Genomic DNA, 26,114 nt, shown 5'->3' on the forward strand with positions numbered 1-26,114 from the left:
TGCTGCGCCGTTCGAAGGCACGTTTTCTTTTTTTTAAGCATGCCTGATGGATTTCCAGAAATTGTAGTGGAGTGGTCGAGCTCCCTGCCTTTCCTGTCCTTGCTTTCTCTCTCTCTCTCTTTTAGTTCAACCATGTTCAACCATTGATATAATTTGGTTACGCGATCAGCTGCTTAATTTTGAACTTAGCTACATGACAGTTGCCTTCGAGGCGATTCGTACTGCTCGTAGACGGCTACGTCGGACAACATCAGCACATTTCCGAGCAGGGACTACTGTTAAGAACGGCCAGCTGCATTGCAAGATTGCCACCCACTTACGACTATGACGGCAACCTCCCGGCGCTGTTAAGAATGGTCAGCTGCAGTGCAAGATTGCCACCCGCTTACGACTATGACGGCAACATACCAGGAGCTTCGCCACCAACTTCTAGCCACAGCGTGACTAAATCGACTTTGTGACGGAATGAGTTCGGCGGGCCAACTATTGTTCCCAAACTCCCCAACGCGCTACCCGGAACGGCTCTGAGTTCTACGGGGCCCCACTGACGTCGGTTCCGGACCTTCGAACGTGTGTGCTTTTGTGCGTATAGACCGTCCTGCGGAGAGGCGGCGAGTTTGCGATCACCAAACCAACGTTCGCGCCGCCTTGTATCGCGGGAGGACCGAGTATTTAAAAACTGCTGTTGTGCGGATGCTCGAGACACTTCTCTTGAGCAGTCGATGTTGGACTGACACTCTCTCTCAAGCAGTCATGTTAGACTGATAAAAATATTGCAAATAAACCCATATTCCTCGTTCTCGATGAGAAGCAGTCGTTCCCTTCATCAACGTCCTCAGCGTGGATAAGTTGGACGACGGCATGGGCCAGCTACCTTCTAATTGATGCCCGACTCCAATCTTGACAACGGATCACGAACGATGGGATTGAGCCCCCAATCCTGACACTACCCATACATTTCAATGTGCACTACGCTTTTAGGCACTGCGCAAAAATCATGGCCAAAAGAAAAAGAAAAGAGTACATTTGTATGCAGCGCATCCTTGTTTGTTCTTGTAATTTCTACAAACGTAACGAAGTTTAACGTGTTTCGAAGCGAACCAGCTCTGTTCGTTGCTATGTCGCGCAGCCTTCGAGATCTCGGGAGTCCCACCTTCTTTAATCGCGACCACATCACGTGTGCTACAAAGGAATTGTATTATAAGCGATATTGTGTGTGTGTGCATGTATAAAATTGCATAAGCACGTGCAGTTGCATTAACGGCGGTCTCGTCGGGACTGCACTAGCAGGGCCGTACTTTATTTTATGGGGAACCAGCGCTGGAGTTTTCACGGCGCCTGCAGCGCCGCCCTGGCGGTCAGAACGTGCACAATGCAGCCTCCCCCGCGGACGAAAATTGCGTTGCGTGCCCTTTAAGTCGAAGGAAAACAAAAGGGCGCCGACGATACTGTTGCGTATACAAGTGCCACAACTAAGTCGGGATGAGGGAGGATGTATCCTTCTGCGTCTTTCCATCTAAACCCTACGAACAAGAACGGAGGCGGCGTTGGATCCAAGCAGTCAGGCGAGCGGAGTAAGCTCCCGTCTTGTCGCCCTGTCAAGCGGTGTCGGGCTGGTTCCTAAATCAAATTTCGCGTGTATCCTTGGTTTATTCGATAGTGAAGACGGTCAGCCATGGCAGACAGTACCAAACAGCAGAATCTGCAGTCAGTATTTCGTCGGAAACAAAATGAGCAATAGCATGCACCATCCGGCATATGTACCATTTTTCTTTCGCGATGCCACCGCCAAACCCCTTTCAACGCCACCGCACCAAGTGAACGATACGAAAGGTAAAAATTATCCATTCATTGCCAAGAATTATGTGGGAGGGAAGCTGCCTTGTAATACGAGTTGTATGCGCATAGTGCCGGCGCACGCGCGACTAAGCCACCTATGTGTTTATAAAAATGCGCATGCGGATGAGGACTCGGCGCTGAGATGCATCCGGCAAATTTATGCAATTAGTGCTAAATGTAGCCAGGATTGTTACGGATCAAGCAGCGGAGCACTCAAACCTTTGCTTGCGCGAGTCAGCTGATGCGATAAAGCTTTCTTCTCCATTGACTGCTGTGGCGAAGTAACATCAGAATTTTTTATGTCTAGCCAGAGAAATATGGAATATCTTCGGGCCAACTAATACTTACGAAACCATAGCGCAGCACGACCGGAGCCATAACTGCTAGATTTGCGAGGCAGGCAGCCACGCAAGCATGGCATCGATACACGACGCAACCGTTAAAGAAACACACGTGCTCGCCGCGACGCACTGTGAAAAATATATAAAGCTTAAAAAGCTTCTTTCGTCATTTCTTCACTTGATGGCGCTAGCTTCTTTACAAAAACTGACCACTTGAAGCGGCGCGAAAACGGAAACATACGAACTATAATACGGCTGCGTATGTGTGTGTGTCGTCTGGTTGTGTGGCTGGAATATGCCGCGTTTCGTCGCCAGGGCGGCGTGCAACGCACTCGTTTCGACGCGCCGCCTATCCAGCGCTGGTTCCCCATAGCGGTGTTTATACGTGTATAAACGCTGCGTCTACTTGGAGGGGTCGCCTGGTAGCTTACCGATGAATAATTAACGACGCCTATTCATATGCCACCCGAACTCGTCATTAGTTCGTCGCCCACCAGGTGCCTACTGTGCCGGAGAGATCAGCATGACCAAATCTCAACTCTGTCGCCGCCGATTCTGGCTCCGGCGAAGATTATCGCTTCCAGCCCCAAATGCTGTTTGCGGTCGCGGAGCTTGCTACTTAATGGACGTCGCGAACGCTCCTCTCGCGCCACTGCTCCGGCAATCAGCGACGGGCCGCCGCCGCTACTGCTGCATTGGCTGGACTTTTACCTACGACACACAGCGAACTTGCAGTCCCCGAACAGCACCGTTCCTGCTGAGAGAGAGAGAGAGAAAGAGAGAGAGAGAGAGAGAGAGAGAGAGAGAGAGAGAGAGGCAGGGAGATGAACCTAAAGCCCCTTAAACTTCGTAAAGTAGCGTCACGCTTTGAAGAATGCCGTCTCCTCTTCGCGCGCTCTGGCCGAGGCCGACGCCGCGTCGCTATTGTCCTAATGGCATCACGTGGGCTCTTGCGCCGGCTTCGTTTGTTTACAGTCGCGCTTCAGAGTCATTTTCGCTTGAGAAGCATCTACGGAGTGGCGAGTAGCGCATGTTGGCGCCATTGCTTTTCTGTCTTGTTTGGTTTGCGAACGCGTTCAACTAAGTTTTGTGGCAAGTACGGTGTCGCTTCACGGCATTTTCGATCACCACAACCTGCTGCGCCTTTGCATGCCAAAATAGTTTCAGAAAGGGCAAGAAGCTCTTCACGATACCGTCTAGTAGCGCTGCGGGTTAAAAAAGACATGGATTCATTGAAGTGGGAGGGAGAACTTCAGACCAACATTCTCCACACGAGTGTACGAAGTAGTTGTGAGTCTCTCATAGTACAGAGCTACGCGACGTGTACTTTGTTTATACAAGCAGTACGTGGTCATATTTGGGGCGCTTAATCGTACTGTACGCCAATAGGCTTGAATTCGCGGTCATGCGAGGCTGCGCGCGAAAACATGATTACGTAACCTTTAGGATTCAGCGCATTCCTTTTGACAAAATTTGAGGCTCGAGCATCAAAACTCATCTTAGGAAAGAAACTCAGTGCATTTTGTGGTTACTCAGTAGCCTTTTTAGAGCGAACAGTATTGTTTGCCTCTTTTGTTCGTGTTCGTCATTGGCGGTCGGCCAGTGGATTTGCGGTACAAAAGAAAAGTGTGCATGCTCTCCCAAAATCGATTTCGTCGCCGAACGACAGCGTCATAAGTCTTTGACGCGTAAGTGTTCATTCGTGTCAGCTTTAAAGTGTGGGTATGTTAAGATGCGGCGGTGGAGCACTCGCAAAGAAAACGTGCGGTCGCCCTCTCGTTCATTGGATGGTTTAGTCGTCGTTCGCTCGTTCGTTTAGTCGTTAGATTACTCGTTTGTTCAACTATTAGCTCGTTCTACCACTATGTACCTGAGACACGCGTAATGAGACAACAAATGGTGTCTCAATGTGAACGACTGCATCATTTCACTTATCGCAATTTCGGCCGCGTAATAGCGCAACAATTCTTTGCGCGGTCATCACTCCACTAAAGTCATATCTCGCAAATGTTATTTCGGAGCGAGCGCGACCGTCCTCAATGCATGTACCTTAGTGCAACTCGGATCGCGACAAGTACGTCACTTAGTGAACGGACGAGCTAACGCACGATGAAACGTTATGCGTGATGAGTCATTAACCTGAAAAAAATAATGAACTTGTTTCAGCAAATAAAGTTCTTGTCACTGTCACTTGTTTGAGACCGAATGAAGCGCTGTTACCACATTCCCGCTTCGCGAACGAATACTAAAAACTGATTTCATTTTCTATATACGCAGAATCCCGACTCGATGATCGGCCGCGTGTATTTCTGTCGACTTTGAGGCGCGATAAACATAACACGTACTTACTACGTACGTGTTACGTACGTACGACGTACTTTCTCTCGCAGTCATGGTAGACTGATGAACTGCATGTAAATATTGTAAATAAACCCACATTCCTCGTTCTCGATGAGAAGCGCTCCTTCCCTTCATCAATGTCCTGGATAAGTTGGACCGCGGCAGGGGCCAGCTACCTTCGAATTCATGCCGGACTCCAATCTTGACAAAGGGTTACGAGCGATGGGATTGAGCCCCCAATCCCAACACTATCTATTTCGTATTTTGGATGATGCGCGCGCTTTTGTTTTTTCTCGGAAAAACCAACGAGGCAAAGCTGAGCACCAAACAAATGCTTGATTCGGAGGTTATTTGAGATGCTCAACAACGTTGTAATTGAAGTGATTGCGATTCAAACAATAATTAAAACGTTCACTAATTAAAAGTATATAATGAAGTAATACTTCGTTACGAAAAAAATGCTGGCCGCAAGTACATACCACTACGGCAACTATGCAGTCGGCACGATTTCTCTAGAGCTCGTCGGCATTTTTAAACTCCTGGTCCAAGTTAGCTGGGACACCCTGCACACACACACACACACACACACACACACACACATATATATATATATATATATATATATATATATATATATATATATATATATATATATATATATATATATATATATATAGCCCAGCCACCATCTCTTGCTGGTTTCCATAAAGTTTATTCAGTCAGTCATAGGAACGGCAAGGCTGCATCAAACGCTACAGCAAGACGCGTAACGTGTGACGCCCACGAAGGGCAGGCGTATATAAAACGGTTTGTCCGCGATTAGCATTTCGGCGCATCCGAAGGTCTTTATTATGAGTTAACGAGCCCACAAGAACGCGTGGATGTTTCTCGCAACGACAGAGTGTGAATCACAGCGTGCATTGTTTGATCTCGGGAGTGCCACAAGGGCATCTACAAAGCCGAAAACAATAGCCTACAAACAGCACAGCACAAAGGCGCGATTCGAAGCACAATTTGAGGGCGTTACCACTGCGCGTAAGCGGCGCGGCATTTTTCTTTTTTTTTATTTTACACGCCACCGAGTCACAACGGACACGGCTCACAATTTTCATTCTTGGTCTCAAGGGGTTGTTGCAGCCTATACGACCACCTGCAAAAACTATAAAGATACGGAGTATACAAGAAAAAAAGAAAGGCAAATTTTGCTCGTCAAGCTTCACCGTAGATTGAAAGACCGCAACAAGGAAACTGCGCAATAATCGCCAGAAGCATTACTTTTTAGCATAATTTTACTGGTTAACTTTCGCAATTATACTTGGCCGCACGTTTCACAATTCATTGAACTGAAGCCTCTCGAGACGTATCATCTCACAGCATAGAATCCTGAGAATAACACCAGTCTAGAGATTAGAGTCTACAAACTTCCGGAAAATTACCACTGGGTTTACCGTCCCACGTAGAAAATTTTCCCTAAAGGCCTTAAACAATGCTGCAGCGAGCAATGTAGAACGCCAATGCATTTCATTGCTGATTTCGGGGTGTAAGAGTTTGCAGTCGTAGCCGTAGGGATGAACTTGACTCTTCGTCGGGACTTAGGCGAACAGGATTTATTTACATGTTATTTACAGCTGAACATGAGATACATTTACACAGTCTAGCGTGACTCCCAAATGAAGCCCGCAAGACAAACATACAGCAAACGAGCACACAGCTCACGAGTACATTTCGAGCACAGAGCACAACGACGAGCACACTCTAGCAGCCGGCAATCGCTCCTTATAAGCAATTGGTTCCCTTGGTCCCCCCTCGCTTCCAAGGGGACGGAAACGTTCGTCCAGCCATTGTAAACAGGCCGCCTCTCCCCGCACGCACGCACACACACAAACACACACACACACAAACACACACACACACACACACACGCACGCACGCACGCACGCACAGGTTCAATGGTGCGGAGCCGACGTCACAGGGGCTTCGTAGAACTCTGAGCCGGCCCGGGTAGCGCGCTCGGGTAGCACATTGTCTTGCGTCTTGGTCGGCGCGTGGGAAGGAGCCTACGACGATTCCCGCGGCAACTCCCCCACCCGCAGCAGATCAGGTCCGCGTTGGGGAGTTGGGTAACAATAGTTGGCCCGCCGAACTCATTCGGCGCCTCTACATTCCAGAGCTGCCTTTCTACTTAGCCGCCTCGTGTGTCGGCAGACTGTGACGAATCCTGGGGCCCCCGTACCGCAAAGCACCCTTTTGTCAAGGCGGCTCCCCATGCCGCAGAGAGACCATGACGACCTGGCAAGTTAACCAACAATGCATAGGGCGCCAAACGTGGCCAGCCCTGCTGTCGTCACCGATCCTCCTAACGCGGCGCATGGTCGGTTAGCGTCGTCGTCCTCGCTCGTTCTCCGAAGGGCGCCGGCACCCGGGATTGATCAACGCACCTGCAGCGGGCTGAAATAGCTGCAGGCCGATCCTAACAGGGGTCGGACGTCTGGAAACTGATGCTATTTTCGTTGATTTACACTAAGTGGACATGTCCTGCGCACTGACATGCTTCCGTTCAGCAATCACAATGCTAGCGGCAAAATTATTAAGGGGTAATTAGTGGTATATACTTAATTATTAAAGCTGAGTGGCGATTACTGCACGATTTCTGACATGCCCCAATGTTAAGAAATGTAGCCAGCATACACACACACACACACGCACGCACACACACACACACACACACACACACACACACACACACACACACATATATATATATATATATATGTATATATAACGTGCCCTATTTTTGGCAAGTGGGAAACAGTTCCACTGAAATCATAATAATAATAAATAATAACCTCTCACCTTTGGGTAAAAATAGCTGATAAAATGAACAACTCTGGACTAAAGAACCGCTACGCGTGGCGTACCAGCAGTTGCCGAGAGGACCATTTTGCACACTAAAACGATATGGAGAGGGCTTAGTAGAATGCTCTCGCCGTCTTGTTCAGTGCGCGGGCATTTAATTGAACGAACAAAGCGAAATTGAACCGCAAGCGCTGTCACTGCTGCTGCGACAAAGCGCATTTGGTGTAGTCGTATCCTCCTTCGCGTTTTCTGACGCTGGAGTTTCGTATTGTTATACGTTTTGCTATTCCCTCGTTTCTGTATATTGCCTTTATCTTGCTGTTTTCTTGAAATGCGAAAACGTGCGTCATTACGTTGCTTCCTCCTCCTCCTCGTCACGTATAGAGACAGTGATGGAGCGGTTGCCTTGTTCTGCGAATCGGCTGCGTCTTCTGCGTTCAGCCCAGGAAAGTGAGTCATAGTTTAAAGTTCGCAAGGGATGTCAGGTGCGGCCGACGCAGCGCAGTGCAATGCTTGAGGATTGAACAAAAAAGTAAAAGAGAGAGAGATAGAGAAAAACAAGGCGAGATGAAGAATAAATGTCCCCAAAAACGAGCTTTCTGTATTCGCAAATAGAACCAAATTAACAACAGCTCATGCAGAGTTCCCCATTTAAAGAGAAACAATAGATCAATTAGATGTTCATTTTTAAACAGTATTTTCTAACTGCTGTCGCCGTAATAAAACAATTAATAACGGCGCTTGCAAGCAGTCAGACAGGTGTGCTTTTCTCTCACTGTACTTCTACTCACAAGTCCACCTGATTCTGTAGCCCTTTCTGCATGTTACTCTCAGTGTCGGATGATCGGTTAAAGTACATGCATGCTGAACATGACGGTATGTAGTCGCTCGTTATGCAGGTGCGTATCGTTTATCGAGCGGCACGCGGCGTTACTGTCAGCTGGCTGGCGGCTCGTTCACCTCCAGCCGCAATCTGCAAAAAGTACAGGTGTTTCTTGAGGCCATCATCTACAGGCCGGACTAATCTGAATACAGATTACCAGTAACTATAAATTCATACGCGCGTGCCGATCACGCGCGAATGTAATGGCTGCGCGATGGCCTTCTGTGCAAAACCTGCATAGGCAGACATGCATTGCATTTTTTTCAGGGTGTGCATTGTCTGTACGTGCCGTAGCGTTGGGTGCTAATACCGCCAACTCTACAGCCCGAAACAAAGAAAGCCGAGATGCATGCAGGCGTGAGTATGTAAATATTTAGCGCTGTTGCGAGCCTGTGCGTCTCCTGTTCCCTTTCCTTCTTTTTTTTTCTTTCTTTCTTGTTTGACATTGTAATACTTGCACTGCTTATACAGGACGAAGCACGTCACCTATTATGCCACGCTATAAGAAAATTGGTATGCAAACCATTTGCTTACTTCGTTCACGTGAAAACGCTGAATAGCTCACAGGCTCAACCAGGCCATCTGCGAGAAATGACCCTGACTGGACTTATCGCCTCCCAGTTACAATCGAGCGAAGCCAAGAAAGCGTGCTTCGTCGAGTCGGACTTGAAGGCGCCCTCAGCTGGACGGTATACACGCACATCTCATCGGACGTGCGTACGGACAGGTGCTTGAGACTCTGCAGCATGCGTTTTGCGACTGCCCCGTCCATGTGCGACAGCGCTGGCCTCTTTGTCGGCAGCCATCGGAATGCAAACGCTACGAGAAGGGACACTCCCACTGTCTGAACGCACGGCATGCAAAATCAGCTACGAATATTGCCATGAACCATGTGCAGAACAGTGCACTGGACACGAAAACTACTCTGTTGCGGACTTATTGTACACTTCACTCATCCTCTCTTCCTGTCCTCCTCATCATCACTCATTATTATTTTTCGTCACCTTTTCCCTCCTTCTAAATTTCTAGATACAGTACTTCTGGTGATGCTACCTGAGGAGCGAAAAACAGACACATGAAATGCATGGTTATAATAATAATAGAGACTATACAACAGAAACTGTTTTTGACTGTCGTAAGAAGTCCAATGTCAGTGTCGTTTAAGTTATCAATGAGTGGCTTACTGCGTTAGTCATGCCTAGATTTTGTAATTATTCTGAACACTCGTATTTGCAATTTTATTACGGTTTCGAGATATGTCTTGTACGTCCAACCCCAGGATTCGACGCAGTAGGGCAAAACATTGTGTACAAATGCAAAATACAGGGTGCGCAATAGTTCGACATCAAAGTAATTTCGGCCTAGTAAAAAAAAAAAAAACCTATCCTGATGCCAGTTTCGCACAACCACACTTCATCTGATCGCGCCAACGTAAGTAGCAGTCCAACGACACTCCGAAATACCTGAAGATCGGTGTGCCACCAAGTGAACAGTAATTCATTTGAATAAAGAAGTAATGACATAAATTTCGTCTGCGTGGGTGGAATATTGTGCACTTTGTTTTATTTGCATTTATACTTAATTTGTTAGCTGAGCACCATTCTAATATGAATTTTCATTATGAATTGGCTTTGTTTTCAAGTTAAATGGGGTTATCAGCCATTCTTACCATTTGTCGGACTTCAAGGGATGCTGATGCCTCTGTGAAAAGTACGCCCCATCCGACAACACCTCCTCCTTTGCCCCCTAGGCTTGGCAAAGTCGAACTTAAATGTGACAAGGTCATGGCGGAGACGAATACAACTTGGTCCGCACTGTTACGTTTGACCTGCGGAGGCTGGCGATCTTCGGGGAAGCGACAGTCCCTAACCGAACGGCGCCACCATGTCTGCTGCGACGACTTGCTTTGTAAGGACCACAATGCGCCGCCTCCCCTGCCGTGAGGCACCGAGATGTATAGACGCTGTCAAATATTGTTTGTGGAGTCGCCGCCGCCTTCACGGTTCGATTGGAGCGAGGTGATTGTTGGAAGGAGATGCTCTGCGGTGCCGTCTCACGCAGCTTAGAAGTCGTCCGTCAATGGACAGACGCGGCGGCCACGGACTGCAGGATCAACTCTGGGATAAAGAGGCGCCTGTTCGGGTCAAGCACCGTGTCTGCGAGAAATCTCTCACCTTGGCGTGGTCAATGCAACCTGTGCGGAAGTAGGTGCGAAAACCCTCCCACTCAAAGGCGGGTCGGCTACGATGCTTTTGGACGCTCCGTTTGGTCGAACGGCCGTTTTTCCTCACCTAGGGATCTAGCGAGGACAGAGTGTTATAAGCAGACGTTGTCGGCTCTTCAGTGTGCATTCCTCTTTTAGTCATGTTAGACTGATGAAGTGTAAAGTTATCATGTAGATACTGTAAATAAATCCCATATTCCTCGTTCTCGATGAGCACAAGTTTCTCCCGTCAACAACGTCCTCAGCGTGGATAAGTTGGACGACGGCATGGGCCAGCTACCATCTATTTCATGCTCGACCCCAAACATTACAACTGGCTGACAGCGGTGAAACGAACTTCGCAACGTGGTGCTGTGTCTGCGGTGAGTGCATGGTTCTCGCTTTGACTCCCTAGGCTTCATTTTGCGGTTGTTCAGTTTAGAACAGTAGGGAAGCTGGATTGTTGATTGTTAGCTAGGTTGGGTTTTCCTAGGTAGGTTTAACGAGCAAGATCAAGACAGTAAAGCAGCAATCATGGAGTTAAATACACTGCTGAGAGACGAATTGTTGATTGTTGGTGAGGAACTGGGCCTGCAGGTACGCAAGGAAATGCTAAAATCGGAATTATTGCAGCTGATTTCCGAAAAGGCCACTGAGGAGGACATTGAACTGGGGTTGCAACTTCTTAAGGAAAGAGAGAAACGGGACCGAGAGAGAGAAGAACGGGACACAGAGAGAGAGAGGAACGCGCGAAAGATCGCGACTTAAGAAAAATGCAACCTGAACTTGAAAGCAAACGTCTGGAGTTGTCTCAGAGCAGTGAGGGGGCTCTGGGACGATCATGTGAGGCAGAATCCTATCGCATGGACAGGCTGTTAAAGCCATTTGAGGTCGGGAACGACATAGGCTTGTTCCTAGGAAATTTCGAAAGGACTTGCGAGAAGATGAACTTCGGTCCGAGTACATGGCCACAGCGGTTCCTGTCTATGCTGCCGTGTGAGGCTGCAGAAGTTTTCGCCAGACTCAGTGCACAAGATGCATATGATTATGCGAAGGTTAAGGCTAATATTTTGAAGAAGTACCGCCTTTCAGCCGTAGCTTTTCGGCAGAGGTATAGAAGCACAGGCAAGAAGGATAGCGAGGGATATGCGGAGTTTGCATATAGCTCAAAGGCAAACCTAGTCGAGTGGCTGAAAAACGCGGAAGCGTACGAGAGCAGAAACAAGACTATTAAATGAATGTGTATTGTTATGAATGGCCTGCCGAGGTGGCAATATGCAAGTTTTCGCAGCCAGCTGTAGCTGCGAGCGTGGCGAGCTTCCCCGAAGATACCATGGAAGCCTTCAACACCCGCCGCGGTGACTCGTTTCGTAGGGACCACGAGGTGGCGCGTCAACAACCCCTCGGCGCCGCTATTACTAAACGCGATCGGCGGACCAACTGTTGTTAGTGAAATCGCCAACGCCTTCACGGTTCGACTGAAGCAGGGGGATTTTCTGGAAGGAGATGCCTTCCGGTGCCTTTTCACGGGCCTTTGAAGACGCCAGACAATGAATAGCGGCGGAGGCCACTGTGCGAGGTCCGCTCTGGAATTTAGAGGCGCCGGCTGGGGTCAGGCGTGACTACCTGGCTACGGGGACGCGCTCAACTCGGTTTCTGGGAATCCAAAGCGCGGGAGCCCTCCTCCTCCAAGTCGGGTCGACTACGCCCCAACGACTATGGACAGTCCGATTGGACAGCCGTTTCCCTCACCTAGGGAACTAGGGACCAATGGAGTGTTTATAAGCAGCTGTAGTCGGCTGCTAGAGTGTGCTCGTGAGCTGCGTGCTCGTCGAGCTGCGTGATCGGGTCGCAGACTGGACGACCGGAGCCTGTAGACGTGGAGGAGGGGCCCTCGGAAAAGAGCGAGGAGGGGTCCAACGGGGAAGCCGTACAAGGGGAGCAGAAAAGAAAATTCGAATCTTTTATTAAACCGACCCGCTGCTATGAGTGCCACAGACTGGGACATATCGCTGTAAACTGCGGGAGGCCTAGCCTGGTTTTCTCCTGTGTGGATGAGAGAGACGAGAATATAGAACATTCAAGCCCATATCTTCACGACCTGCAAGTTAATGGAAGGCCATGCCGGGTGCTGCGAAACAGTGCCGCCCCGATGGACATTGTCCATCTGTCTTACGTGACGGTGGATGACTTCACCTGAGAAGTAGCATGGATTAAAGGGACACTAAAGCGAAACAATAAATCAGTTTAGACTAATGAAGGATTGTTTGAGAACCCTGCAGGCAGTCACTTGAAAAATATATTTTGATCATTAGATGAGAAAATGAAGGTCAAAGTATCAGTATTTGAATTTCGCGCCAAACCCCAGCACCGGTACGTCAGTGTGACGTCAGGGTTACAAAAGTATGTTTTGCATTTGGGCCGCGTTGGCTGAGTAAAGGTTCCCGAAACTTGCCATGTTTAATATTTGGTTCTTTTAGAACACAATGTAGTCATTGTGTACCGCTATATATAATTAGTAGGGCCTAGAAGATGCCATCAAATTCCAAGACGTCACAGCCACCAGATGCGGGAACTTAAGTAGAGGTCGCCACGCATATTTCATTCTTGCATTTTTTCTGGCTTACCAAATGTCTTATCGTTGTAAGAGTGGTGTTTTTGGTGTTGTAGAAAGGTAATTTTCTGGCGCAGAAGAAATCATTTTTCACTTTAGTGTCCCTTTAAACAGCTTGTAGAAGAACACAGCGTGTGTCTGCCCATGGCCAAAGTCAAGATCGGTGGACCGTTCGGGGAGGTTGTGACCAAGGCTGCAGTTTCCAAATTTTTGGCGTTGTAGTGCCCTTACATTTTTTCGAATGGGTCGGATCAGTTGCTGCGTGACAAAGGGATTGAACTGGGAGAGGGGGTGGTACGGGCGTTGACGCGAGACCGGGCTCGGAAAATCGAGTGGCGTTCGGCTGAAAATGCTCCAGCGGAAATGTCAAAGGAGGTGGCTTCAGTGAGCGAGTTCGAGCTGGGCTCGAGTGACGAGGGAACGGTTGAGGAGGGCCTGCCAGCTGACCAGCTCAATGAGAGCGGGTCACTGTGGTGTCAGGGTTCGCGCCGGCAGGAAGAGCCACCTGACGCATTCGCAAGCGAGACAGGGTCGTTGGTGTCACCATCCTCAAAGGGCTTTGATCGGCTCTTGCGTGTGGACTGAGTCACTGGTGGCCGAGCAAGGAATGATGACAGCATAGCTAAATTGCATCACACAGCTGAAGAAAGCATTGCTAGGCGCAACATGACGATGCAAGAGAGAGGAGGATTGTTGTATCGGCACTACAGAGACCGAAAGGGTAGGATTCTAGATCAGTTAGCGGTACCTATTAAGTACAGGGAGGACCTTTTGAGTTTCTGTCATGGAAATTGGTGGTCTGGCCACCTAGGCATAAACAAATCAAAGGAAAAATTGCTTATGGAATGCTACTGACCTGGCTGTTTCAAAGACGTAGAAAACTTTGTAAGATCTTGCGACGCCTGCAAGCGCTCGGGCAAACCACGACAAACCTGGAAAGCTCCACTAAAGGTAGTGCCCTTCATTTCAGAACCTTTCAGACGACTTGCGATAGACACGGTGGGGCAAAGGCAAAGTCGGGTTACAGGTCCTTGTTTAAAATGCTATGACCGGCTACAATGTTTCCGGAAGCAATCCCTCTGAAAGAGCTGAGCTCCACCGAAGTAGTAGACACGCCTTCGTCAGTACTCGCACGAGGTGGGTTTCCAGTCAAAATTAAGGCGGATCAAGGGTGCGTATTCACCAGCTCACTGACTCCCACATTCTTATAAAAGTGCGGGGTAAAGTTGATACACAGCTCCGTCTATCACCCTCAGTCAAATACTGTAGAGAGGTGGCATTCAGTGCTTAAGCAAGTTTTGCGGGCGCTCTGTTACGAGCGCAAGGAGGACTGGGAGAGTTGTCTTCCGGCCACTTTGCATTGCGAACACTGCCTTATGAGGCTACAGGGTTCTCGCCAGAAGAACTAGTGTTGGCAGGACACCCCATTCTCCACTGAGAATGCTAAGAGAGATGTGGGAGGAAAGAGGAGTGAGTCCTACCGTGGTTGAATACGCGCTAAATCTGCTGGAACGGCTAAGTGCAACCCAAGAACTAGTCGAAAAGAACATGGGAGTAGCTCAAAAGAACGCAAAGTTCTATTACGACAACAATGCGAGGATTCGTACGTTTGACGCTGGAGACCACGTAATGATCCTCAAATCTTCAAGAAAGAACGAGCTTGAAGCTCATTGGGACGGACCCGTTAAAGCGTTGCACAAATTTTCAGATACTAACTATGCTCTGAAAACGCCCCCTTGCAGGAAGGAGGTGAGGATATGCCACTGCAATTAGATGGAGCCGTACGTAGAGCGGAGCGGAGTCGTTAACTTTGCCATCAAGGAGCAGGATGACACTAGCATCGAGTTTAGTGAGTGTAAGGCGACCTCCAAAAATCTGAAACCAGCCTAGAATAAGTGGTGCATTGCAGCATAAAAAAGGGCCTAGGATATAAATATTTTCTTTTATTGTGTGCATCGCGATTAAAAAAAAATTATGGGATTTTACGTGCTAAAACTAACATGTGATTATAGCGTACGCCGTAGTGGCGGACTCCGGATTAATTTTGACCACCTGGGATTCTTTAACGTGAACCTAAATCTAAAGCACGGGTGTTTGGGCATCTTGGCCCCATCGAAATGCGGCCGCCGTGGCTGGGATTTAATCCCGCGACCTCACGCTTAGAAGCGCAACACCAAAGCCACTAAGCAACCAGGGCGGGTGCATGGTTTTGCCATTTGGCCCAACTGCTTTATTTAGCGTCATGTTGGCAATAGTGGTTATAGCTTCTAGTTAGATATCAAAAGCTTCAAAAGAGTTTTGAGTGGAATCGGAAAGGTACATTTGTAGATGGGATTTTTCAAACAGATGCTAAAAGTGCGGCTACACTAGCGAAATAAGTATTGAAATTATTTGCTATATCTGTTAATCAATGACATCGGGTAGAAATCACGAAGATGTGGTTTTACCTACAACTTCCTTTACAATTTCCGAAATTTTCTTTGTATTTTCGTTAGCTTGCTCTATGAGACCAGAGTAGCATTGTTTTCCTTATTCTCATAATTGACACAGATTGATTTCGTAGCATTTTAAGCTGAAGTAAGTAATACTCATTATCTTTATGCTTTTTCCATTTCTGGCGGCAGTGATCTTTTTCTTTTAGTAATAAAAGCATCTCAGTCATCCGTGGGCATACGGGTTTTACATAGGAATGTTGTTTGATATATATTCGACACGTTCGACTACGGTCGATTACGGACATGAGAAATTCGATTAAATTGCTGAGTTCTGTGTCAACATCCTCGTATATTTTATTGGTTTCAATATGCAGAATATCCTCCTCCTCCTCCTCCTCCTCATCATCATCATCATCATCATCAGCCTATTTTATGGCCACAGCAGGACGAAGGCCTCTCCCTGCGATCTCCAATTACCCCTGTCCTGCGCCAACCGATTCCAGCTAGCGCCTGCGAAGTTCATAATTTCATCACCCCACCTAGTCTTCTGCCGTCCTCGACTGCACTTCCCTTCTCTAGGCACCCATTCTGTAACCCTAATGGTCCACCGGGTACCTAACCTACGCATTACATGACCTGCCCAGCTCCATTTCTTTCTATTAATGTCGATTAGAATATCGGCTATCCCTTTTTGCTCTCTGTTCCACACCGCTCTCTCCCCGTCTCTTAACGTGACGACTAACATTCTTCGTTTCATCGCTCTTTGCGCGGTCGTTAACCTGCTTTCGAGGCAAATTGTGCGTGGGGACAACAATTGGTTTGTGATCAACGAGAGGTTGCTCATAAACAGCTGCACATATGTGCGGTACTATGTTGCTTATAGCATGCTCAAGTAACGTCGCCGAGGTACGCGTTACACGTGTTGGGATGGTAATGGCATTTTCGCGATTAAATGAGTGAAGTACCTTTGTGTACTCATAATTATTTGCGTTCATACTGTCTATATTCAAATCACTAACAATCACACCGGTATCGGTGTGGTTTTTAGTTAAAGTGAACATGTTTTCAAGTTCACCAGAAAAGAAGTTAGACTGAAGTTGGGAGGCCGTAGACAATACCTATGGTTACACAACCCTCAAAATTTACAAAAGTCACTCCATTTCATTTGAACTGCACAATAGTGAGGACAAGCTCACAAGTGAGTAATCTCTTTTGATGACAAGAGCCACGCCCTCTCCCTGTGAATCGGAGTCGCGAAGGTTAGATATCGTCTCGTAGCCAGGAATGATTACATTTAAATTTTTTTTAAAGCATGTTTCGGTGATAGCTATTACACTGACTGATTGGCTGTGCTGTGAAATAAGTACCACTAACTGGTTTATGTTTTTATTCACACTGCGTATGTTAGAGTGGAAAACAAAAAACTTGCAATTAAGTGATGCTGATCAACTTGGGTTATACTGTAAGCCATTGCTACAATCAAAGCAATAAAGACTAATTACAATTGATATAAGCAGGCTAGGCAACCTTGGCAAGATCCTCTTCCCAGGTTATGTGCAACACTTTAGAGTTCTCGGCTTTTCGGAAGAAGATCTTGCCATCCGAAACTCAGGTAAACTTCCATTGTTTCTCGCGCTTCAAGTGAATGGCCTTGCCAAGTATGACTTTGTTTTCCGGGCAAAGGTGTTCAATGATATACAGAGTGTTTTGTTTTCTAGATGCACCAAATTTTCTAAAGACTGCCTATGGCAGATAGCACAATACTAACCCTTGATCTAAATTACTCGATTTCTATGAGAAATCAAAATGTTGAATTGAATAACGAACGTGATTACGCTAATTAAATTTTTAGTTAGTTACTTTACGCCACACATTTCAATCTGCGAATTATAGCCGCTGAGTTCGCAGGGCGTATCCACTTGGAACGAGTTCTCTGGACAGCACCAGTTCCGAGATGTTAATTTTCGAAGTGTCCGTCGAAATGCGTTCGTGTTCCAGCTACTTTTGTGCTTCAATGCATAACACAGCGGTTTCTTAAAAAAAAGCAACTGGAACGCAATTCATTTCGTCGGACATCTTGAAAATGAATACCTTGGAACTGTTCCTGTCCAGATAATTCGTTCCAAGTGGATACACCATGCGAACGGCTATAATTCGTAGATTGAAATATGTCGCGTAAAGTAATTAATTAAGGAAGTAATTAGCGTAACTGAACGTTCTGACATCCCGTAGAAGTTATGGCCGCCTCATCGAGTAATGTAGATCAGGGGTTAGAATTGTGCTGTCTGCCATAGGCAATCATTAAAAAATTTAGTGTAGCTACAAAAATACCCTGTATATTGCGTCTCATCCTTCAAGTACAATCATTGAGGTATTGAGTCTTGTCGTCTTTACAGCCTGTGGACGATTATCCCGCGTGCTACTGGAGATAAATCTTACAACAACGTTAGGGGTTCCTGTACCTTTTGTTGGCACTCTGTGTATCGTATCGATCTCATCACACGTGAAGTCCAAGTTTAGTCAAGTGGCAACCTTGGCGACTACCTGGTTCAGGTTTTCTACTTCTGTTGAGGGCACCACTTTTATCTCAACACTGATTTTCCTAGTGAATTGCTTTAGTTCTTTGAGTTGTATGTTCATCAACGAGAATGTCTCGTTGAATGCCAACGAGAGAGCCTCTGGCTCTCTCCTTATCTGAAGAGATTCACTGATGCTCTGGCAGTTACGACTGCAGCCTTTACTTCAGTGCAAAAAGAGTTGACATTTCTAAGCTCAGACCTTATACCCGTCAAGGCGTCAATAACTTTGTAGATCATGCCGACCAATACCTTGATAAGCTCCTTAATTGAAGATGGGGCTTTATCACTAAGAACCCTCACTATATCTGTCAGAGCCTCAGATTTGTGGGTCGCCATTGCGCAAAGATGACGGAAGACCGAAAGCCACAAAAAATCCAACAGCAAAAATACCAGCCAATGCAGAATGCTAGAAATAAAATACGCAGATTCAGAGCAAACCGGCAGCCAGAAGTAAGACGATTAGTCTCATTATGATAAATTTGAAAGAACCCACTAGCGCAGTATAAGGAAGCGGCGATTAGAAGGTGTAGAATGACGGCTGCCAAATTCGCTCATATTGCGTATTGAATATTGCCCCGAGCAGTTGTTAAATTTACTTAATGGAAAATGTTGTACTACACTCCAGAAAGCCTGAACACCATTCGACATGAATTAAATTAAAACAGATTGTTCATATTTATTTCTGACCTGGATAGTACATTCGTAAAAAAAAAAAAAAAGAAGAGGAAAAAGGGGGAAAAAATGCCCACTGGATCGACAACTGAGTAAAAATTAGTTGTATTGGGGTAATTATTTATCAGTAATTCGTTTGCTAAACTATCTGCAGTCGAAGACACCGTCCAGCGTTTAAAAATGCTACTATGGGCTTTTAGATAAATTTCTAGCACTTAAACCGAAGCCTGTATTCACAGAAAGCTCTTGAGGAATTGTTAGCAGGAGTTAATTCAAGCTAATATTGATGTACATATTATTAGCGAAGGCGGGCGGCCAATAGGAAACAGCACTTATTAACTAAAAGCTTCGCAAATTCGCCCCTAGAATTTTCAGGCATTAAATTCGGCGTACAAATAATGATACACTCAACTTTGTGGGTTAGGTCATCTATTTTCAACGGTTAATTGGAGACACGCTGCGTTTCGCATAAACTTTGTCTGAAAAGGGGAAATCGGAGTTCGGCCAGGGCCGCAAAGCTTCTTAATGATGTACTATAATATTTCGCCACTCGTGTCATTTTACTGGCACCGATCGAGAGCCTTATTTGTTGCAAGGACGAGCAGCATGCAGGCCCAAGATTGTACAGCTCAGTCGACTGCTCGCTCGCCCAAATTTGCATCTTGGGACGACACATTTAAGACTACGGCTTGCCTCTTCGCCGGGCCTTTTCTAACGCCGTCCAAAGCGCTCAAAACGGGGGCACGGTTCTCACTAACTAGAAAAAATAAGAAATAAAGACGACAACAAAAAATGTGCGCGTTTCAAGCAGCACTTCGCAGTTTTGCAAAACTACCCAATAGTGCGTCGCTGTGCTCGAAAGACGCGGGGACGTTTGGCATTTGCATTTAGAGAGGGATGCCTTGTGCAAAGGCAGCATGATTGGCCGCCACGCCGAACAAGCTGAGGTTTTTAGCGGTCGATTACGCAGGCTGGGGGGGGGGGGGCGGAAGGGGGCGGGGGGCACGTCAAACCTTTTCCTTCCTTCTATTGTTCTCTCCCGTAATTGCGCTGCTGAGACAGGGCTGCCTAATATAAAGTGCCCGGTAGAAGAGCTGCGGACTGGTTTAGAGCAGCCGGCGCTGTTGTTAACGAACGTATCCCTTCATGCAGAGCCTCCCCTCGAACGGAGCGTTTAATAGACGACCAGCTGTTACCGCAAGCCATGAAGACTGCCGGCCATTTTTATGCCACGCAGACATGGTATATTTCCCCAACCGTAAAATTCTGAGGTAGGCGGGTTGTTGTTGTTCTTCAGATTACGCTTTTTTCATTTTATTATTGCTATTACTATTATTATTATAATAATTATTATTATTTTGTGTTTTACTGTGGTAGCTGTTAACTGTCATTATCATCATCATCCGCCTATTTCATGTCCAGTGTACAATGAAGGCCTTCTCCGAGCGATCTCCAATAACCCCTGTCTTGTTACCAAGGCAACGAACTGCGTATGACGTCACGGCGAACTGGAGCGGGAATTTGAAGGCGGTGGCGCCGCCCCGCATTTAGTTTTTTGTGCCTCTGTCGGCTTGTGATGCTCTAGCGACAATGGTGGCTTTTGTGTTCTGTCTCACTCTTTTCTACAGTAGAAATGCTTTAGCACTAATACAGGTCGGGCTATTTTTCTTTTTAGTGCCTCTTTAAAAGCTGCATTAGTAAAAATAACCCCTCTGCAAAAGCAAAACGGCCACTCTGCATCGTGGCAGGAGCCTTGGTAAAACAGAAAAGACGCAAACCCATAAGACGGGCTACAGCTGCCAGCAGCTCGCCGTGAGGCTACGCATTTTGACAGCACCCACTATACATAGTTTTTTTCATGGACGCCACCATGGATGGATGGATGGATGGGTCGATGGATGAATGGGTGAATGAATGAATGAATGAATGAATGAATGAATGAATGAATGAATGTTATGAGCGTCCCCTTTAGAACGGGGCGGTGAGCTGCGCCACCAAGCTCTTGCTATTATATTGCCCAATGTCCTACCTAGGTTAAACAAGAAGAAAAAAAAAAAACACTATGAACTCCTACAACCAAATTTTCTGATCCCCTATTGCGAACTTTGCTTCTGTACGACTCCGGTTTTCGTCGTTTCCCTACCTTTCTTCCACCAATCCTCCAATCGCCTTTTACTAATCACTATTGCGGACACGTTTACTTTTCCACTGCTCGCGTTGAACCCAAGGCCTTCAAGGAGGCCAGTGGTGCCTAAATCGACCACTGAGTACACGTCTTCACATTCGAATAAAACATGTTCCATAGTTTCCCTTAGTTTACCGCAGCAAGCACATGCTTCTTTCTTCTTATATTTCGCTTTATAGGTGCGTGTTCTAAGGCATACCGATTTCGCTTCGAAAAGTAATGAGCTTCCCTTTGAGTTGTCATAAACTGTTTCTTTCCTGATTACGTTTTCTCCTCTTAAGTAGTTACTCATGGCAGGTTTCTTTTCCACTGCCGGCACCCATGAGATTATTTCAGCCTCTCTGACTTTCCGCTTGACGTTCTTTGTTGCTATGTTGCCCACCTTACAGGCCGCACACTTGCTGGTAAGCTTCTAGTTCTTTTCCTCCACTGTGAATCAATGTTTTTCCTGTACAGATACCTGAACACTCTCCCAGCCCGTTTACTTGCTTCCATATTCCTCAGTCGTTCTTCATACTCAATTTTACTGCGAGCTTCCCTCACTTCAAAACTAGTGCAGCCCATATCACCCCGCACAGCTTCATTTGTATAGTCTTCCTGTGAGCGCCCAATCCGATGCATCCCATTGACCTTTGGTTTCCATCGAGTCCTGATTGTACCCCTGATTTAAAGCAAACAACCGTATTTTCAAAAGTAAGTCCTAAACTCATTACACCTTTCCAGATACTTCGGATCGCCTCGTACTTGCTGTATCCCCATAGCGCTCTGTGCTTAATTATGGCTGCCCATTTCTCTTCCTCTTCCCTGTTATTGTTTTTTCCTGTGCTACGCAGTGTCGCCATCTATGGGCAGTCGGCAAGCTGGCTAGGGCGAGCGCTACGTTCTGCATGGCAGGTACACGCTCGGCGGTAGTTTCTGGCGTTTGTTTTCGCGCTCGTGCGGCTTGTTTAGTATGACGTGACGTATTCTACGTTGTAAACGGTTCTGTGAGACGTACTGAAGTGACTTAAGTCGGTATGGCCGGACTTTCTACTGGCGTTGAGGCGGACGGAGCACGCACCACGATATGTGAGCGAGTGTTTGAGCCTACAATCAGCCTCGGAGATCAATTGTGTATCTCTGAATGTTCCATTTCCTAATGTGACCTTATTGCAGTATTATCCTCTAGTTCTAAGCTGCGGTTTAGGAGCAATGAAACATACGCGACGATCGTAACAGCGTGGGTGCCGTTCTGCTATGATAGGAGCTGTGCTGTTATACTTTGACAAGCGTTCAAACTGTGAGCTGCAGATTACATTGCGTGACCACTAGGTTCGGTGGATGAGATCTCCACCCATGAATGAAATAGTTTTGGTTAGTATTAACAGGATAGCTTACAGTGTGAATTAAGCTAGTCCAGCAATGCGACCGTTTACGAACTGCGCGATCATCCTAAGCAGTGGTAGGTGCTGGATTACAGCGATCCGATAGTGAGCAGATTTACCATTTAATGCTGGTAATACAGAGACACCAGCTTTCTTCGGTAAATTAAAACCGATGTGCACACACACACACACACACACACACACACACACACACACACACACACACACACACACACACACACACACACACAGCGCGGCTGTTAATGCGCGTCACATGTTTGCGCACCCAAGAGATATTTCCACGACTGTAGTTACGATGCAACGAAAGGCTTCCCCGACGACCTTTCATAAATTTCACAAAGTACGATCTAAAACATCTCGAAATCGTTCCGCAGCACGCGACAGCAATACTTCCAAGCTGCGCCGCGTCGGATCGCACAATGCAGAGAGGAGGAAAAGGCTCACCGCGCGCCCATTCGTCCTCGCAAGATGAAAAGGTCTATAGGGCCTAGTTGACTATTTATCCGTAAGGAAGGACGACATTTCCTTCCGAAGGAACGGAACACTTAACATTACAAGCTTCGAGACCTTTTCTTACGCCAGAAGCATTCCAGTAGGAGAAAACACTTTGAAATCATTGACGTCACGCGCCGACGTACCAGCGCTGCAGTTTTGGCACGAAATTAAAGAAAGGAAAGAGAAATGGGGTCTATTTTTCATTTAGCTAATAATGCAACCTTTTCCAGTCAAGTGCACGAAGATATGAAAAAAAATATTTTACCAGTTTAAACAGATTCGCTGTTTACGGCGTTAAGAAGGTCGCACTTATATGTTCGTCTGGCCGGTCACGAAACGCCGACGACCGTTGCCGAGAAAGCTATGTCGGCATTGAGACGAGACGCACGAAATCTAGACGCTTACCTACCTCCCTTCTCACTAAAACAAAAGTAGTCCCTAGTAATTCTGTTAGTTCTAGTAGCCGGACTGTCCGATTGACTGCCATAAAATAGAATACGAGCTGTTATCTCCGGACACTGTGTTTAATAGACACGTCACTCTGGCTCCAGTCCACGATTAACGAGGATTGACATTTACTTCAGCGCGCCTAAGGAGAAGTAAATGACGGGAAAAAATAATAATAATAAAGACGTAACCTTCGGTAAAAGCGAGCGCCCGAGCCACAATGGGAGACAGGGGATCGAAAGAATAATAAGACGGACCGGACGGGCTCCAGAAACGACTCCTCGGTCTTCCTTAATGCCCCTACCAGATTACGTCATACCATTTGCAAAAGAGGGGCGGCAGGGAGGCAACAATTTTGCAGCGGAGAGAGAACGATCAGGCGCGACAGCCGCCGGCCGACGGGTCGTGAAACCCTATCACTGGAGCGACCTTCGGCTTTGTTATACGCGCGCAAACAAAAACGGCCAAACAAAAACAGATGCCAAATTTACCTGCACGTCGAGCGAAAAATGGCAAGACTGTACAACGGTAGTACCTACAATAAGTGAAATGCGGTGAACAAAGACAAAACAAACTTGTTTTATGAGCATAAGATACAAAAATACATGCTAAGACGTATTCATATCAGAGAAGATAAGGGACTCTAAAGCAGCCGTAAAAGCAGTGACGGAGGAAGATATGACGACTGAATTTGGCAAGTCATTCTATTCTTTTGATCACCCGCGAAAAAAAGCTGCATTTGAATGTGTCATTCCATGTAAATGGCGGCTGTATGCACACACTGTGCTTGTGTCTAAAGCGTTGACGTGGTGAAATTACAAACAGTTCAAACATATTAATTTTAACCCGATTAGGAATAATTAGAAATAAAAATTTTTAACTGTCAAATTTCGTCCATAGTACTAAAGCGGAAAGGTTTGCACGACTGAATAGTTCAGTAGGAGACTGCAAGCGCTGATATTCATCAAATATGAATCCAAAAGCCAGTCGTTGAACTCCGTCCAGTTTGTGACGGTTAGTAGCTGTGTGAGGGTCCCATTCTATCCCAGCATATTCAATAATTGGCCGTATTATTACCTTATATGCCAGGCTTTTCATTTCAGGAGTTGCGCTATACAGTCTTCGCATGAGGCCCCACAGAACTTTATTTGCCCTGCTACATACTTCATTGATTTGCGTGTTCCAACTCAAGTCTGGGGTAAATATTAATCCTTAATATTGATATTCTGTTACACTTTTTAGTCCAAGAGGACCAATGCTGTATTCACTGGGTTCAGTGACATTTGCCATTTATTACATCATTGTAGGAATTTTTATTAATAGTTGTTGAGGTCTAACTAGTCTCTTAACGATTCGATCCTATTATATATGACGAAGTCATCTTCAAACAGTCTTAGTGGGACGGTTATATCAGAAGGAAGAGAGAGAGATAGCAAAGAGAGGAAAGGTAGGGAGGTCTACCAGACGAGCGTCCGGTTTGCTACCCTACACTTGGGGAAGGGAAAGGGGGAACAGAAAGAAAGAAAGCGGGATAGAGGAAAATCAGAAGGAAAATCACTAATAAAGATAAGATATTTTTATGAATGAATGACTTTGTTAATCCAGCTATAGCTGACGCACGTAGTCTTTCCTACGAAGAGTAGGTAACGACAGACTGTGTTTGGTCGGCAGCCGGCGACCGCCACTCGTGATGGCAACCGATGCGATGACGAGTCACGGACTGTATAGTTACATAAGATACTTCCCCCCCCCCACCCACCCTTTTTTTTTGTTGAATAAGGAGCGGAATATAGAAAGCTTTTTGTTAGTAAATGATCTGTTCTTATCGGTCGGCCGCCTTCGCTAATACGCCCGACAGCATACTCGACTGCCAGCTGGTCTAACGAACGCTTCTAGCGTGAGCACATTTTCGTGAATACGACCCAAAAATCCGAATTCACTGAAATTGCCATTAGCAAGAGGTGTCTGTCACTATCCGCCCATCTCCACGAATATGCTGGATATCGCGGCTATATAATCGGCGCGCCTTTATACTCACGAACAGCGCTATAGCGTACGAAGCGCTTTCTATAAATACGGGCGCTCTGAATGTGCCCAGGTCTTGCGTCACAATCGACCCAGACCGCGTATGCCTTCTCATCAGTGCCTCAGATAAAAGCTGCTCCCGAATCGACCAGTTAAGTTCACCGCAGCAGGGCGGCTACCACGCCCTCCTCCCGCATTCAGCCTTCCGCGCGCGCTCCTATAGCTCACAGAAAAAACGGCGTACGCCAAGGCGAGGCGTCAGGCGCGACATAAACGCGCGCGCACGCAGTAGTGGCTTGCAGGCGGCCGTCGCGCCATCATGGCTAGCAAGGCCAGCCGGCGACGCCCGCGCCGGCGTATAGACGTTGTTGCCCCATCGGTTGCGGGGCGTCCGCCCCACGCACAAAGGGGCCCCCGAATGGCTCGAACGCCAGATGCCCTCGTTCATCTATTCCTTCGTGACACACAGCACTAGCCAATAACGCCCGGCTAGCGTCAAAGACTCAGCCGCCTGGCGCTTCCTTTGCAGAAAATGTACTATACGTTCATGTCTTCTCGTCCGGTGAGCCGCGCTAACGCAATCTGTCGTCGGCCGCGCAGAGAACAGTCAAGTCCATTACGTCATCAGTCGCCTATACCCAAACGAACACGCACCTCAGCTCAGCTGGCATGCACACCCCGCACAGATAGATAAAGAAGAAGATGACAAAGAGAAGCTGCGTGACTTGTCGTGTTAAGCAGTGCACTGTAATTCAGAAATAGCGGTGCTATTCAGAATGGCTCATCTTTCGCTTCTCCGAGCCTATATAACACAA

The 26,114-nt window shown here is 46.9% G+C and overlaps 1 protein-coding gene across 1 annotated transcript in view; it reads right to left on the reverse strand.

Moving 5' to 3' along the window:
• Window positions 1–26,114, reverse strand: part of LOC135920057 (phosphatidylcholine:ceramide cholinephosphotransferase 2-like) — a 374,214-nt gene that overhangs the window by 116,306 nt on the left and 231,794 nt on the right. The gene's annotated exons all lie outside the window — the stretch shown is intronic.

The sequence above is a fragment of the Dermacentor albipictus genome, unplaced genomic scaffold (genome assembly GCF_038994185.2).
Source record: "Dermacentor albipictus isolate Rhodes 1998 colony unplaced genomic scaffold, USDA_Dalb.pri_finalv2 scaffold_20, whole genome shotgun sequence".
Classification (NCBI taxonomy): Eukaryota; Metazoa; Arthropoda; class Arachnida; order Ixodida; family Ixodidae; genus Dermacentor; species Dermacentor albipictus.